At 33.1% G+C, this 15,405-nt stretch overlaps 1 long non-coding RNA gene across 1 annotated transcript in view; it reads left to right on the top strand.

The window, feature by feature from the left end:
* LOC108688170 overlaps positions 1 to 15,405 on the top strand; it is an 85,492-nt gene that overhangs the window by 12,059 nt on the left and 58,028 nt on the right. The window lies entirely within an intron of this gene.

The following is a 15,405-nucleotide window of genomic DNA, read 5'->3' as shown; positions in this document are numbered from 1 at the left end:
AATTTTACTGAAGTATCTCAAGATTAAGAGAGATACAGAAAATAATTTTTGCTGAACTATTAAGATAATTATATAAAAAACTCAAGCATGAAGAGCGCTGCAAAAAGTTGACATTCTAATCAGCTTGAGCATCTTACATAATTATTTTGATAGTTTAACCAATTATTTTCAGATCTGCATGTACTTCAATTTTTAGATGTTTCAATAAAATCGTCTTTTTGTATACGAATATATATGAATTTATACTATTTCTTAATTAAAGTCTCATATAATGTATTATACATGTTTTATATAATAATATTTCTTATATATAATAATAAAAGAAGTTTAATCACATATTAAAATACCGAAATAGACGTCAAAATATTATCAGTTACATCGATTTATTGATTATTGATGCGCAGTATAATTAAGGGATTATTTAAACGTTAAAATGTGTTAATATATTAAACATTAATAAACATTAACAAAATATATTAAAAAAGTTTTTATTACAATATATGTTGGCCATTGTTAAATTCCAGCAAGACTTATAATATGCGCTACGTAGCTCCCGAATTCCAATAAAAATTGCCCGAATATCATGCGGCCTTATCCTGTTTCCACTCATCTTTTTCACCGTTCACTTCTTTTTTCTCTCTTTCTCGTTATTCAGCTCGAATGCTCATATCATCCTCATCCGATCTTTCATTGCTCATTTTTCTCTTTCCTCATTTTCAAAGGGGACACTTGTCCATAATCTTTTTTTTAGAAAATTTATTAGTACCTTTCAATATCTCTTTTATCTCTTTGCCAAATATTCTATAACAATTGAAACTTTTCAATGTTACAATTTTGATGGTCATTTTCTTTTGCATAAGTAAGATCCGCATCGCTTGAATCGCTCACACCCTTCAAGTATGAATTTTCGATTTGCTAGTAGGTAGATGGAAAAATCGCCAGTCCACTGGACTTCACTCTTGGCCGAAACGTTTCGAATCGTTCTTCGATATATGACTCGTTCGTGTCTGGAATAAATCCCGAATTCGAAGGCTGCTATGCCCCAGGATTCAGAGTTTTCCTTAGGTCGACACGTAATGATCAAACGATGTGTGCCATCTTAATCGCGCATTGCGTTCACGTAGCTCTTATGCGGCTGGATCAGCTTGCTGATGTGCACGCGTTATCATCCGCTACAGGAGTTATCTTGTGTCAGACGAAAGGGTGTCACGTATTCGATAACACCATGATACTCAGAAACATCTTTGAAGGACTCAAGTTGATGCAAGTCGCGATTGTTTCTCTCAGTTTGTTCATATCTGGTTGATATTTTAGATAAATTTTCAAGTAAGATAACAGTGTAATCTGATGTAGTCTATTTGCTGTTCTTACTTACAAAAGTACAATATTATTTCCACGAAATAATATATCAGCTTCACACACAAGTACAAATTGAAATGTGTAATAAATGCCTTCATATTATGTGATTTAGTATTCCGTGTAAAAAAAACATTATACTGCATATGAACAATTGATTTATTTGTATAGTGTGTGAATTTAACACTAGCGTCTACATAATTCTCATTGTATTTGTGTCAATTTTAACATCAAAATAATGGATTTAACACTATGAGCACATCGATATTTTTTAGAGTATAAATCACGCATACATATTGACATATATATAAGTATGTATTTATTACACATTTGAATTTGCAGTGTAATTAGTTGGATAGTTATTAATCTTCATTACATCCATACAATTATTGAGAACGTCTTATATTGTCAATTAATGTTCGTGAATAATTTCATGAAAATGTTTCTTATTTCAATTATGATTATCAGTTTTCAATTTGAACTTGGCAAAAATCGTTAAGTAGATCATATTGGATTGTTACTTTAGATATCTCTGTCGTTAAAGATAAAAATTAAAGTTATAACATCGTAACAAGCAAAATATAATGTTAGAATTCTTGATGTTGTATATTGGTCTCTCTAAAAATATCGTGTCTTACTTGATGTCCTATAACATTCAAAATTTAAGAAAAGCTACCGTTAATCTCTTGCGATGTCGATATTCTTTCTAGAATAGAATCAACTCTGTGTTACTCCAGTCTGTAAATATAAGAAGTGTATACGTAATTTAAACATATATACATATATACCGATAGATAATATAAGTTACATTCGCGACAAATAAATTTTATTCATTGGACTACGTGCACGACATGAAATTCAATGACACCAAATTCCAAGCTTTTGGTGCCGTCGGAAAATGTACGCCGTATTCGAATTCCGATTATCCCAGCGTAATACAGCGGAAGTCAATATTGGCGTGTTCCGGAGGAGTTGCTGCGCGTCACAGCGGCGGAGTTTAAAGGACGTCGTTCGGCTTGCTCTCCTGGAGGAGCGACCGGCGACGTCCGCCAACGGGCTTCGCGTACAGCAGGATGAGAAGAGGCTTTCATTGTGATTTCGCGAGCGAATTCGTCGAATATCTCGGAGTTCGGCCCCGAGCGGCGTGTCCTTATATCTTCTCTTGGATGGCTGTCGGTATTCGTATACGAACGCCCACTATACTTCTTTCTCTATACTTCTTTCTTCTCCTTCCGGACCTCCTCTCTGCCTTCTTTTTCGCCATATTCGTTTTCTCAATGTTCGTTTCTTTGTCTCTTGTCTTCCTCTTGTTCTTTCTCCTGGAAGATTCCGTCCACCCGTAGCCTTCTCGTAGAACTTCTCTTGTTGCCCCTTCTTCTCTCTCTCTTTTCTCGTACTTCTGCCTCCACTACTATCCTGCTTCTCCCATACCCTTCCACAGGAGAGAATTCTCTTCTCTCGTCTTCCAGCTAGCCTCGGGCCTTCCAAACTTTACCATCTTCTCGTGTCTTTCACCACTCTTCTTACAATCATCTCTCTTCGTTTAAATAGACCTCTTAGTATTTCACATTTCTTTTATTGCGTATACCTTTGATTCTATCGGTCTTGTTTTATTTTATTTATATTTATATCGTTTATCCTATATTTCACAATTTTATGAAATACTTTATAAAATGGATTTAATAAGTTTGAGCTATACTTAGTTATGTGATATTTATTGTATTTTGAAAAGTATAATATTTTTGGAATATTTACGCGTTTTAAATTATATAGTATGAATTGTGTTTTATTTCTTTTGTCTCTTGTTCATATTCTCCTCTTACTTATATTTCATACATTACTTAATTGCACACTTGGTTTTGATTCATACCATAACGTAATGTTAATTTTATATTTTCAAGAAATTTTGAAAGAAAATTCTCTAACGTTATATATTTCTTTCTCCTCCCTCTTTCTTTTTTCTTGACATTTACTCACTTTTTTCAAACATTGTACAATTTGTATCATACTGATATAATATAAAAGATTGTGAAAGTAAATTAAAATATTAATGATTACTTTTTCTTTTTCTCTCCATTTATTGATTTATTCTTTTTCGCTCTTTCCTTTTTTCGATTCTTTCTTTGCTTTTTCTATCTTATTCATATTTCTTGATTCTTTTCTCTTCTATATGATATTGCGAAATCTTTTTTAAACTCTTTTTGCTTCCTTGCTTTGCCTATTATCCCTGGAGTCATGGCATCCTTCCGGCTCTTTCTCACTCCATCTCGCGCACTCTCTCTCTCTCGACGCCGGTAGCGTCATCTTCGTTCTCGTCGGCGCCATGGCAAACTCCTCTCCTTAATTTTCTACGAGGAACGCGCCTTCGCGATTAAGACAAAGTACAACGGACTCATCGAGCTATGCGAGGCGTACGACTTCTTTGCCGTATTCGCAAAGGGGAAGTGCCTTTGAGATCCTTAACAGCGAAACTTTGGATAATTGGATGTAATACTTACTTTTTATGAGGGGGTTCTGTGCCAAAAGGCTGGTAATATCACCCGGGCAGACTTGTGTCGAATCTTTTCGAATTAATATTGCAAGGAAAAAAGATTTATGTCTTTTTATTGCACCTAACGAGAAAAAGTAAGCCGTACGTCATTTTATATCGACTTTGTGTAGTACAATATCATATGTATATAATAACAAGGCAATCAATATGTATACTATAAAGCTATATATATATAAATCAATGTATATAAATAAAGCTTAATGAAATCCAAAAAAAAGCAGTAAATTATTATAGAAGTTTGTATGAGATCGAAATATTAATAGAAACTAGAGAGTATTATTCGAATAATTGTACATTCGGTCAGTTAAATCTCGTAATCAGCTCATTTAATATTTCTGTCGAATCAGTTTAAGAAGAAAAGAAAATGAGTCGACTTGTTTATAGAAACTATGTTTTTATAAAATAATTATCGAGTCAACGGAAGCTGAGTTACTCTTTACTTTCATTCACTTGGAAGATCATCCGGTATAAACCGAGTAAACCATTTAAAGTGAAACATACATAGAGTTTCAACTTAAGTGATTTGTGAAAGTGCATTAGAAGGCTTCGTTTCGCGTGTAGTTATGGAGATTAGATTTATATAGACGATGTTGAATGAATTATGATTCGGTTATTGTACATGGACGTTGTGATCGTACCGTGAGTTTTAAATGAGAAGAGAGTTTATCTACATCTCTTATTTTCGACATTTTAATCCTTTCACTACCGATATATATCGGAATCTTACTTCAAATGCCACAGAGTTATAAAACTATTATTGTTCTTTTATTCGTACATAATACGTTTATTATGTTCCAAGCGATTTGCGTAATTTCACAACTTCGTGACGAGGAAAATGTTAATGATAGAGCCAGGATTTTGTGACGATAATCTTCGTTTATCGCGTTTGTCGTGAACGAATCGTCCAGCAGAATCGTCGTCATCGAGACGCAACTCGTGTAAATTTGGCTTAATTTTGCGAAGGTGGTAATAATTCGTGCAGTGTATGCTCCCGACATTAACGGAAACGCGCCATCGCTCATCAGCAGCGAGAAGCCCGGGATCGTCCCGGGGTCAATTCCTGAGATAATAAATCAGTACACGCGTTAGGACGATAAATCACGGCGTTCCACGTCGACGCGCCCGGCTTCTCTCCGCTTCGTCTTCACGTTCGCCAAACCTCTTCGCGATTAGGCACCCAAGTTTCGTTTCCTCGAAACGCGACGTTATCTCAATCATAATCGCAGAAGTTCGTGGCACGACCGAGATTCATCCCGCTCGGGTGATTTTATTTATTTATATTTTTTTGCCGAAGATCTGCAGCTCGCATCATGGAAAGAAAATCCATTCGTTTTTATTCAAATGCGTGGGATCGATGTAATCTCTTCACGTTCTCGCATCGCGTATTATTAACGATAACGAATCGTGCGCTTACGGTTTACGTCTTTTTTCATTTAACGTCTAACGATACTTACGGTATTTCTATACACACTTATAAATATCGAAATTTCAATTTTATTTTTATAGAATATATGAATTCGTTAAATTGATAAATGTTCGTTCAATTCATTAATTTAAGAATTATTTGTTAAATTTGTTGTGATCTGTTTGTATTTAAATAGAAAAGTTTTATTAATATATTATAATATTGTGCTGAATTTATCATTTCTTGTTCTGTATTTATCATAAATTGTTTGACAAAAATTTACAAAAATATATTTTTCTAATAAATATGTTTTTCTCTCTCTCTTTGTATACATTGAGAAAAAATTGTTCATTTGATTAAATTAATTTAGTTTGTTTTTTATTTTTTTGAAGTGTATTAAATATAATGTGACTTAAATATATGCATTCTTCACCGGAAGAAATAAAGATGAACTAAAGTTTAGTCAATTGAACAATTTTTCTTCTCTATGTTTATATTTCTCGATATTGTTTTACATATTAAATCATATTAAATTCATTAAATTGTCCTGTAATAAATCATAAAAGTAATCAATTATAAAATTCTGTATTTTCACATTTTCATCTCTTCCGATACAAATTAAAATGTAATTTCTGTCTGAATTTCGCAATTTTGACCAAAATTGAGTGTGACTACATGTATGACTACATGTTGTATCTCTTATCGTTCTACCTGTTATCTTGTTTTTGTGAGCGTAATTATCCCGGTGTACAAAATTTAGAATACACATTGCCCAGCGAGATATATCAAACTTAACTTCAGACTCCCGAACTAATTTATCGTAATGAGGAATAATGAGCAGCAATTTTCTCCCCGCCAAGCATGTCGTATCGATTTCTTCCTCTCCCTCTCCCTCTTTTTGTTATTTTTACTTGCCCTTTTTCGCGCCCTCGTGCTCTCTTCTTCGACGAAATCTCGAGACATTTTAATTAAAATCTCAAGTGTACATGTGATTTTCGCGTTTTATCCGTCGCGGATCAGCAAAGTTGTGGATTTTGGGAACGCGAAATTAATATCTCTTCGAGATTACGGCAGCTTTATATGCATGGCCGCCGACCATGCGCAAATTGGAAAGTAATTCGTTGACGCACGATGAAGAGGTGAGATCCGTGGCGCGGAAAAGGATGTAATATCTCTTTCACAGTGCGTTTGTCTCCTTTCGTCTATTAAACTCCATTTGACGATCGAAACCGTCAATTACATCATAATTGCGGGACGGGAGGTAACGTCGGCGAATTGCGTTTCGCTTTATGGCTTTCCGAAGATTGCTTGCCGAAAGTTCATCGACTTCCTTCCCGCGGCCGGCGCGGCGGAGTCGATGAAGCGAGTCGTGGTGGAATTTAATCGGCGTCATCGCTCGTCGTCATTGAGGATCACGGATCGTAATGTGAACCTTTGAAGCGCGTAAAAGAGATAGGTATGATAGATAGATAGAGTATATTACATGCCCAGGGACTTCAATTCTCTCAGGATATAAGAATTGATATAATAACAAAAAGCCAAAAGTGAATAGTAATAAAGTACAAATTTATTGGAGATAGTGTCCTATACAGAAATATATCACGAGCATTGATTTAAGATCTAGACATAGAAAGAGAATATGAAGAGAGGTAGTTACATTATGCGCGTTAATACAGGAAGTGTGCGTATTTCAAAAGTCAAATGGCGCTTATTATGGATTTATAATTAGGTATTTATACTGCAATTTTACAAGAGGAATTTACAAGAGGAATTTATAAGTCATTATATAAATGAATAAAAATTTTATTGAAATGAAATAAAAGTGCGATAATTTAACAATGTTTAGTAATCTATATAAAAACTAATAAATTTATTTCGATTAATTGTAACTTCAAAAAATTTAATTACAACAAATTTTAACTTTTGAAAGAGAGGAGGAAGGAAAACGGAGGAGAAATAGTGAAGTCAGGAACGTAGATTTATTTTTAAATATTTGAAACAGTGAAGAAAAAAAGGAACAAAAATAAAATGAAAAGAGCAATAAGTTTAGAGAAAAAAAGAATCTATTAGAGAGGGAATGATTTTTGTGAAGCATAACTTTTGTCTGCCGATCTCCTTAGCTCTCGATGAAAGAAAGGGAGGCGTATATCGAGATCGTGTTATCTATCCATCGAAGAACGCTGGACGAAAAGAAAAAAATCATCCTGATTAATTTGATGCTGTTCACCAGAGCGTGGTCTGATCGACGTTCAGACAGGGATCTATCATCGCTGACGCACGATCGAAGTGGTCGGACGTGTGTAAATGGTAGAATCAAATTTATCAGATATATTGGTTTAATATAACTATAGATAAAATGAAATATGTGTGTTATAATAAAGATTTATACCAATATATACGTTTAAAGTAAATATAATATAGTAGTTGCTCGTACAACAAAAATAATGACTTGAAATATCATCATGGCATAGTAGAAGAAAGTGAGGGAACTGCAAACACAAAAGAAAAAGTTAAATAAAGTCGATATTTTTTTATCAATTATTGAAGTCTCTATTTAAAAAATATTCCATTTATTTATTGTAGTTCTTTAAATTACAATAATTAACAATCATATTATCAATATATGTTAATAAACTATAATTTGTAACTATAATATATACTTAATTATATTAATTTTATTTTTAATTTATTTTTAGGAAATTTATTTATTTTTAGGAAAACAAAACCGATCCGACATTGCTCCGATGGCGCGTAATTGAACGGCAAGAATTTTGTTTCTTGTTTCCACTTATATCTAAGAGCATTTGGGGAGATGCTATTAACGCTATTTGTGTCATTCAATCTTCATTCATAAAACTATCGCACATAAAACAAGGATAGAATGACATAAATAACACTAACGTCTCCTCGAATGCACCCATAGTTTATATTAAAAATATATGAATGTTAATTATTGAAATTTAAAGCCAAATAACTGAAATATTTTTTAAATAAAAATTTTTTTATTAATTGATAAATAATCATCGACTTTATTTAACTTTTTCTTAAGTATTCGCAATTTCGTCACTTTCCTTTACATCAAAATTATCAAAATCATCAAAATTATCAAGAACGTGCAATAATCTTTATCTTAAATAATGTCAAAAACCAAATTTGAAAATATGACATACTAATTTTGTTTTTATAAAAAAAATGCGAAACCCTCTTTTGTTTCTTTAAAGAATTGTAGAATTATGAAAAATGCTACTATTAAATTATTATTTTCTTTTATATTAATAGAATGTCGTATTAACTTTACAGATCCCTTCTGAATTTGTGAAGCTCCGTGGATTTATTTTTGCGTGTTATGTTTTTAAATCTTCAAGTCAAATAAATTATGAGGATTAAAAAAAGTTTTCCATGACGTCATGAGCTCGTCATATAGCCATTTTCACGCTGACGACATTGCTCTTATTCTTCTTTGGTATACGGATTACCCAACCTTCTCATTTTCTGTCCCTCGTTTCTCTCGCTAAAGAATAACAGCCCTTCACCAGCACACTTCGAGCTTGCATGAAACTACACTCGACCCCATTGCGTCCTCAATTCCCTTCTTTGAGGAAGAGATTAACATACAACAGTGTCCGAGTTCCGTCCTTTGCTTGCATCGCCGTTTTTTTTCTTTCATAATGTATTTTCTCGGCATTTAAATAAATGTTTAATCGCCTACTTCTCTTTCATATTATTTTCTATTATATATGCAGATAAGAAAATTATTATTATTGTATACCTAAGAGAGTTAGAAAATATTTTGCTGATTCCTATTAAAGATTATTTTTGAGAAATTCTAAAAATTACATATAGAGATCTACACCAACTAAAGAATGAAAGCAACGTAAAATTTTTTCTTTGAGAAGTCACGTCAAGTCGTAAAAGGTGGAAAGATTGAACATTTCTTCGATCATAAGCTCTTGTAATCGAAGAAAGATCGATGCAAATCTCATTCTGTAAATGCTCCCGACAATTTGTCGAGGAGGTTTTAAAACGTGTTACGTGCCATATCGCTATAATACGCGGCGAATATTGCTACCGTAACACGCAGTAAAGCGAAAAGACGACGGTGTCATTATGAACGGCGTACCCGCTGGCTACGTAAAAAGAAAGCGTTACATACATTAAACGTCCGCGCGGATCCGATCGTTCGCCTTCGTTGTAAAATCTCTCGACGCGTCTTTATGACTTGTCGACGTGGTAGCAACATGCTCTTTTATTCTTACGATTTTGCTCTCTTTCTTTTATTCTATTCCGTGCATCACCATCATAAGCCCGCTGATTGATATCCATAATAATTCTGCTCTGATGATAAAACAATATCAAATCAGATTTAAATTGTGCGATTGCTTTTTGAAAGTAGCTTTATCGTGATGAATAAAGATTGCACTTATCATTATTAAATCTGTCACTTTGTTTAATACATGCAATAATATGTATTCTTGGACATCTACATGTTTTAATGCAAATTTGGTTAAATGTATTTGCAAGTTTATCTATCTTTTTATATTTTTATATTCTTATATTTTCATTATTTAAAAAATTTTTTAAGTACATATTTTAAATATGACAAAAATTATAAGACAGATACTGAGAGTGCATAATGAATGTACAGTCTGTCTATAACTGCCGTTCCCCTCCCTTAATCAAATCTTAATGAATAAATTATATAATAATTAAATAATTATTTATGCGCTTTCAAAATTCGGAAAAAAAATTTTTGCGTTCATTTCGTTGAGCTAAAGAAAAATTTTTTTGTGGGGAAGAGAAGTTGAATAGGCTGTGAAGAAAGAAATGTCTTAAGAATTAAAACTATAAAAATTAAAACTATATAAAAGCATATAAATAGCTCATAAATCCTATGTATTTAATTTTCCAAATCAGTTGTTATTAATGAAAGAATTGACTGATGGCCTACTTAGCTTCCCTCACAAAAAAAATTTTTTTTTAATAAAATGAGTGCAAACATGTTTTTTTTTGCGGATTTTGAGAGCGCATTATTATATAATTTATTTATTAAGATTGAGCGGGGTTGGGAGGACAGCTACACTGAAAGAAAAGATTGGCTGAAAGAAATTGGCTGCTGCAGCAAATTAGATGGTAAAATATGGCATAGCATTCTTAATTGGCTGCAGTAGCCAATTTTTTGTTGCAATTTTTTGTTAGTCAATCGAAATTCTATACTGACATTGTGGATAGGTTAATACAACCCAAAATTAGCTGCAGCAATGGCTAATACATATATAAAGAAAGTACAAATTTAATATCTATATAAAAAAATTATTCGTTAGTTTTAATTTGATATTCTTGAAATTCTTATTATTTGCTGATTAACTTTCCAACATTTGTACAGAGATAATATTTAAAAGTTTTTAAATTGTTTATTTTTACATTTAATTATTTTGTATTATAATACCAAATTTTATCTCGTGTTTTTATATATATTTTTGTCAAGAATCCATCCAGCTTTTGTGAAAAGGGTGATATTTATTCATATTCTCTTGTCGTGAGTCCGCGTGGAATATGCAACAAATCTCATCACGTGCGCGCACGTGGACTAGCCCGAGTTTTTTTCGAAGAGAGAAAGAGAGATATAGAGGAGAGAATCAGAATAGAAAGAGAAAGTGAAAGGGAATGACAGCTAGAGAAAAAGAGAGAACGAGAGAGAGAAACGTCCAGCAATGTCAGCAATTCGGGCGATGTAAACGCGCGTCAATCCGTAACGCGGCGCTACGTTTTGTTTATTTTTTGAGGAAAGCGCTCAGGCAGCACGTGGCGACTGTCGCTTGCGAATGACACGTGTGCATATACAGCGCTGCGCTTTCTCCTCTTCTTCCCTCCGCTCCTCCCTTCATCGCTCCCTTGGTCGCTCATTCACGGTGGTTGGTCGGCGGCGACACGCGTTTGCACGCAGGAGCAAAAAAAGGCGTGACACCTCGCTGCGACAATGGCATGATAATTCGCGTGAACAACAGCGATATAAGAAAATAGAGCGAGAGTGAACTTTAATGTGAGACCGCGTCCTGTGTGGAATCAAAAGTAGCGAAAGGAAATTTACTTTCTCAAATCTTGCTTGAAAGAATAGAAAAACCTGTTTTTTTTATTTTTAATTTTTTTTAGCTTTTCTTTTAATTATTATTGGCATTATGGCTACGGTTCATTTGATGATACAAATGCTGAAAAGTATTTTTTTAATGATCAATATTAATAGAAATATTATATAATAAATAATAGATATATTAATAGAAACGTTACTCTATATATATTTTCAAATTCTCTAATTTTACATTTAATGAATTTTTGCAACTAATATATTTAATGTGTATTCTTTTATTCGTCGTAAATCTCTTGGATTATCTTTTCTTAAAACTTATTTTCTTAGCTTTTTATATCTTATGATGTTTATTTTATTCATTGTCAAATTGTATATTGTTATATACACATGACTGCAAAGTAATGATGATCTTCCGTTTTCGTCTACTCTATTTTATGTTATCATAACTCGATTCGACACGTTGAATACTTCGCTGTTTACGACTAACGGTAAAGAGCGCATTAGTATCCTACATTTAACGGTACTCACAGCTCTGATTTTGATTTTTGTTGGCCTAATGTGAGGACAGCGTGCAGTGTCCTAACGGGTTCGAAGATCATTTGACGACATTTAACAATCACGAACCTTTGTATTATGGGTTGAAGAGACAGGAAGCACATGCAATGAGTTAAGAGATGCTGTTTATTGATGCTAACTATTAATGAAGATGACACAAGAATATAATGAAATAATCGACACCGCTGGCTGTAATCCCACGCGAGGTTTACTACTGCACATCGTAAACGGTATTCGCAAATGGTCGGAGCGTAAATATCAAGATACTTTGCAAATAGTCAAGTAAGTATTCGAGAAGCAGCTTTTTCTTACCTCTTACTTGCTACACAAACACTATCGGTGATTTTTAGATTGAATTATAAAACAAAATGTAATATTTGTTTTTTAGTGTACAAAATATCGAATGAAGAAATTACTCTTTATTACAGTTCTTCTTATAGGATCTTTACTATTTTGAAGTTTAATTATTCTATTGAAATATTAGAAAAATATTTATTAAAATGTTTATAATAAAGTAGTTTTCTATGATGTAATAAAATAAATAAAAACTTAATAGATAAATTTAAATATTAAATATAAATATAAAGTTAATATAAATATTAATATACAATATCTTAACTATTTTTTTTTACAGAAATGTGAAAGTATAAAATAAGAATATCTTTTTTGCTTTGCGTTCTTTATTTGAAACTGATGCTTAATTTTGCTAAGAGCATGTGAATAAAAGCGAATGAATAAGAGAATTTGATATCTAAGCTTTTTATTTATCTTACGTTCGCATAATATAACGACGAATTTCGTAAATCAAATTATCAAGTTAAATAGGTCCCGACACCTGCTTTTTTATGTGTTGGATGCTTCGGTGGAGTTTTACTCGGTGTCGAATTATGCTTATTTATATGAAAAAAGAGAAAGAGAGGAAAAGAGAATATCAAGTCTCGACAGAGGGGTTTTAAAAGTCGACGAGTTTTGTCGAGATAAGTATATCTGCTAGCGCAGTGCTCACTCACATTATTTTCAAGATTATTATATTCGTTTTCGTTGTATTCTTGAACCGTATCCTGCATTTAATGTTTAGTACTGCTTAGTCTACGATTGAATATGACTTTCGCACGAATAAAAAATTCTTTAGTTAGCGGTAATTCTGATTTATATAAATTTTATGTCTTTATTTATTTATTTATTTATTTAAAGTCGAATCTATATATACACCATGTATATTAATATTTAGAAAATGAAATCAAATCAAACCAGTATATCGTAAATATTGCAGTTGTAAGTAATAATATGCTATAGATAAAAACATCTAGCAGTGATTGACTATAAATAAAATTGTTGTTCTAATAATATTTAGATATTTAATAAGAGAGTTTTTGTCAATTGTTGTTTTATGATTGTTAATTATATGAATTCGATTTTAAATATATGATTTAATTTTATTATGAAAAAAATTATATTATTCCTTTAAAATCTTAAAATTCTAAAAGAAGAAAATATACTATTTTTTACTTGTAAAATAAATATTGCGTAATTGTTTTTTTTTTATAATACTTCTCTGAACTTTTCTGTTTTTATTTTAGTCATCATATAATTAATTTTTCTATTATCAAATTTATCCATTCAAGAACGTGAAGTATATGTTCGTCTCTTTCGGATACGTTGAACTTTTCCTTCTGATTCTGACAGAGCGTCTCTCGAAAATTTTGCATTCTCAATAGAGCAATTACGCGGTGAGATATCTGGATTTGCCAGCTTCCTCAAGTTGGTTTTTCTTTGTGCCACGACATGGCGCGTTAATCTCTTCTTCAAGGGCTGTTGCTGAATTGGATGATTCAGGTGGAGTTTGCCGGGTACACGCAGCTCTCGCCTAGGATTGAACAGAGAACAAGCAAAGAGAGGAGAGCTACGCTATCTCCTCTCTCGTGAAAAGGGGTTGCAAGCCCTTCAGGGTGCGTCGGCAGAGAGGGTTCGATCCCCCGTTGCGCGTTAAGCCTCGTTTTCATAGAGAGAAAGAGAGAGAGAGAGAATAGAGAAAGCGCGCCTGCCTCGTGCTTCGTTGCAGTTGACAATAAACGCGATGCTCGTCATAATTCGCAGCGGGAACGAACGAGTCCGCCGTGTTGCAAAGTTAACGAACATCATCGGGCCTGAATATGTACTCTCTGGCAACAAGTTACGTGTACAAATTTGACCGATACGAAACTTCATTACGGCCGCACAGCTGTGCGTTCGAAAAATCCGCGCAGCTTTTTCGTTTCGCGCAGTCTATTTCGAATGTTTGGTCATGCGACAAAATTTGATTGAATGAGATTCGACAAGAAGTACGGTAACTGAGGAAGTTCATTGACTATTATGTGATTGATTTTCGAATCGATCGATTCGAATCGACTTTCGAACGTTAAGGCGACGCCTATCAACTTTTCTAGATTACGAAATGCAGATAAACAAATACTCAATGATCATAGACGTCGTTCTCAGCAATGATATCGATCTATTACCGCATAATTTTGATACGCTATCGTGACAGTGTGGGCGCGTGTTCGCTGCTCATTTGCTCGAACGTCACCTGAAAGATTATTCCGTTACCTACACGATTTCACCGACGTCCATAATTGGCATAAACATATTGTAGGACTCGGCGGAAGTACACCGGAAATAATGGTAGCCTGATAATCATCCTGAAACGCGGGCCCGGCCGGTCGGTCAGTCCGTAATTGAAAACCTGAGCGGTGTAACGAGAATACACTTTCCTGCACACAGTAGCAAACGCAATTAGCAACTCCGCGGCTTCGAGCCGCTCCAATAAATCTTCTATCCTCCACCTCTCCTCTCTCATCCTACATGCCGGATACGCGTGCAGAAAGCGAATTTTTAGTACACTCTCTAGGAAAATAAAGCGCACGATGAACGCGATTGCATTATCCATCTCACACATATTTGTATTTATAATACTTAATCGTGAAAACGCACAGAATGTCTTAGAGCTTGCTTTTATGTCTCATAGGTATATATCTGTCAAGTTGGAGTCAATTTTTTTCCGTAATTAAAATTTAAAATGGTTTTTTGGGATGGGAGGAGGGAATTAGACATCTGCGATGTTAAAAAGATATGATAGATGAATAAATAGCATATATATTAATATTTATACTTTAAACAAATTTATATATATGATCTAAAATTTTTTTGTTATTTTAAAATATATATAATATACTTTATGTATATAGCGCAATAATTAAATTTTTTTGACAAAATTCTGCTTAAGTGATTTTAAGATTTAGTTCAGAATAGAAAAGAATTTTTTATATTTTACTAATTAATAATGTAAATGTTTAATGATATTTGTGGTTACTTATATTCAACATCTATTGATATTCCATGTTTTTGTTATGACAAAGTTTCCAAATTAATTGAGAAATCTGACAATGATATAGTTGTGAATTGACGGATAGATTT

Source organism: Atta colombica, unplaced genomic scaffold (genome assembly GCF_001594045.1).
Source record: "Atta colombica isolate Treedump-2 unplaced genomic scaffold, Acol1.0 scaffold226, whole genome shotgun sequence".
In the NCBI taxonomy this organism is placed as follows: domain Eukaryota; kingdom Metazoa; phylum Arthropoda; class Insecta; order Hymenoptera; family Formicidae; genus Atta; species Atta colombica.
The sequence above is the reverse complement of the archived record's forward strand: the minus strand, read 5'-3'. Positions and strand labels throughout refer to the sequence as shown.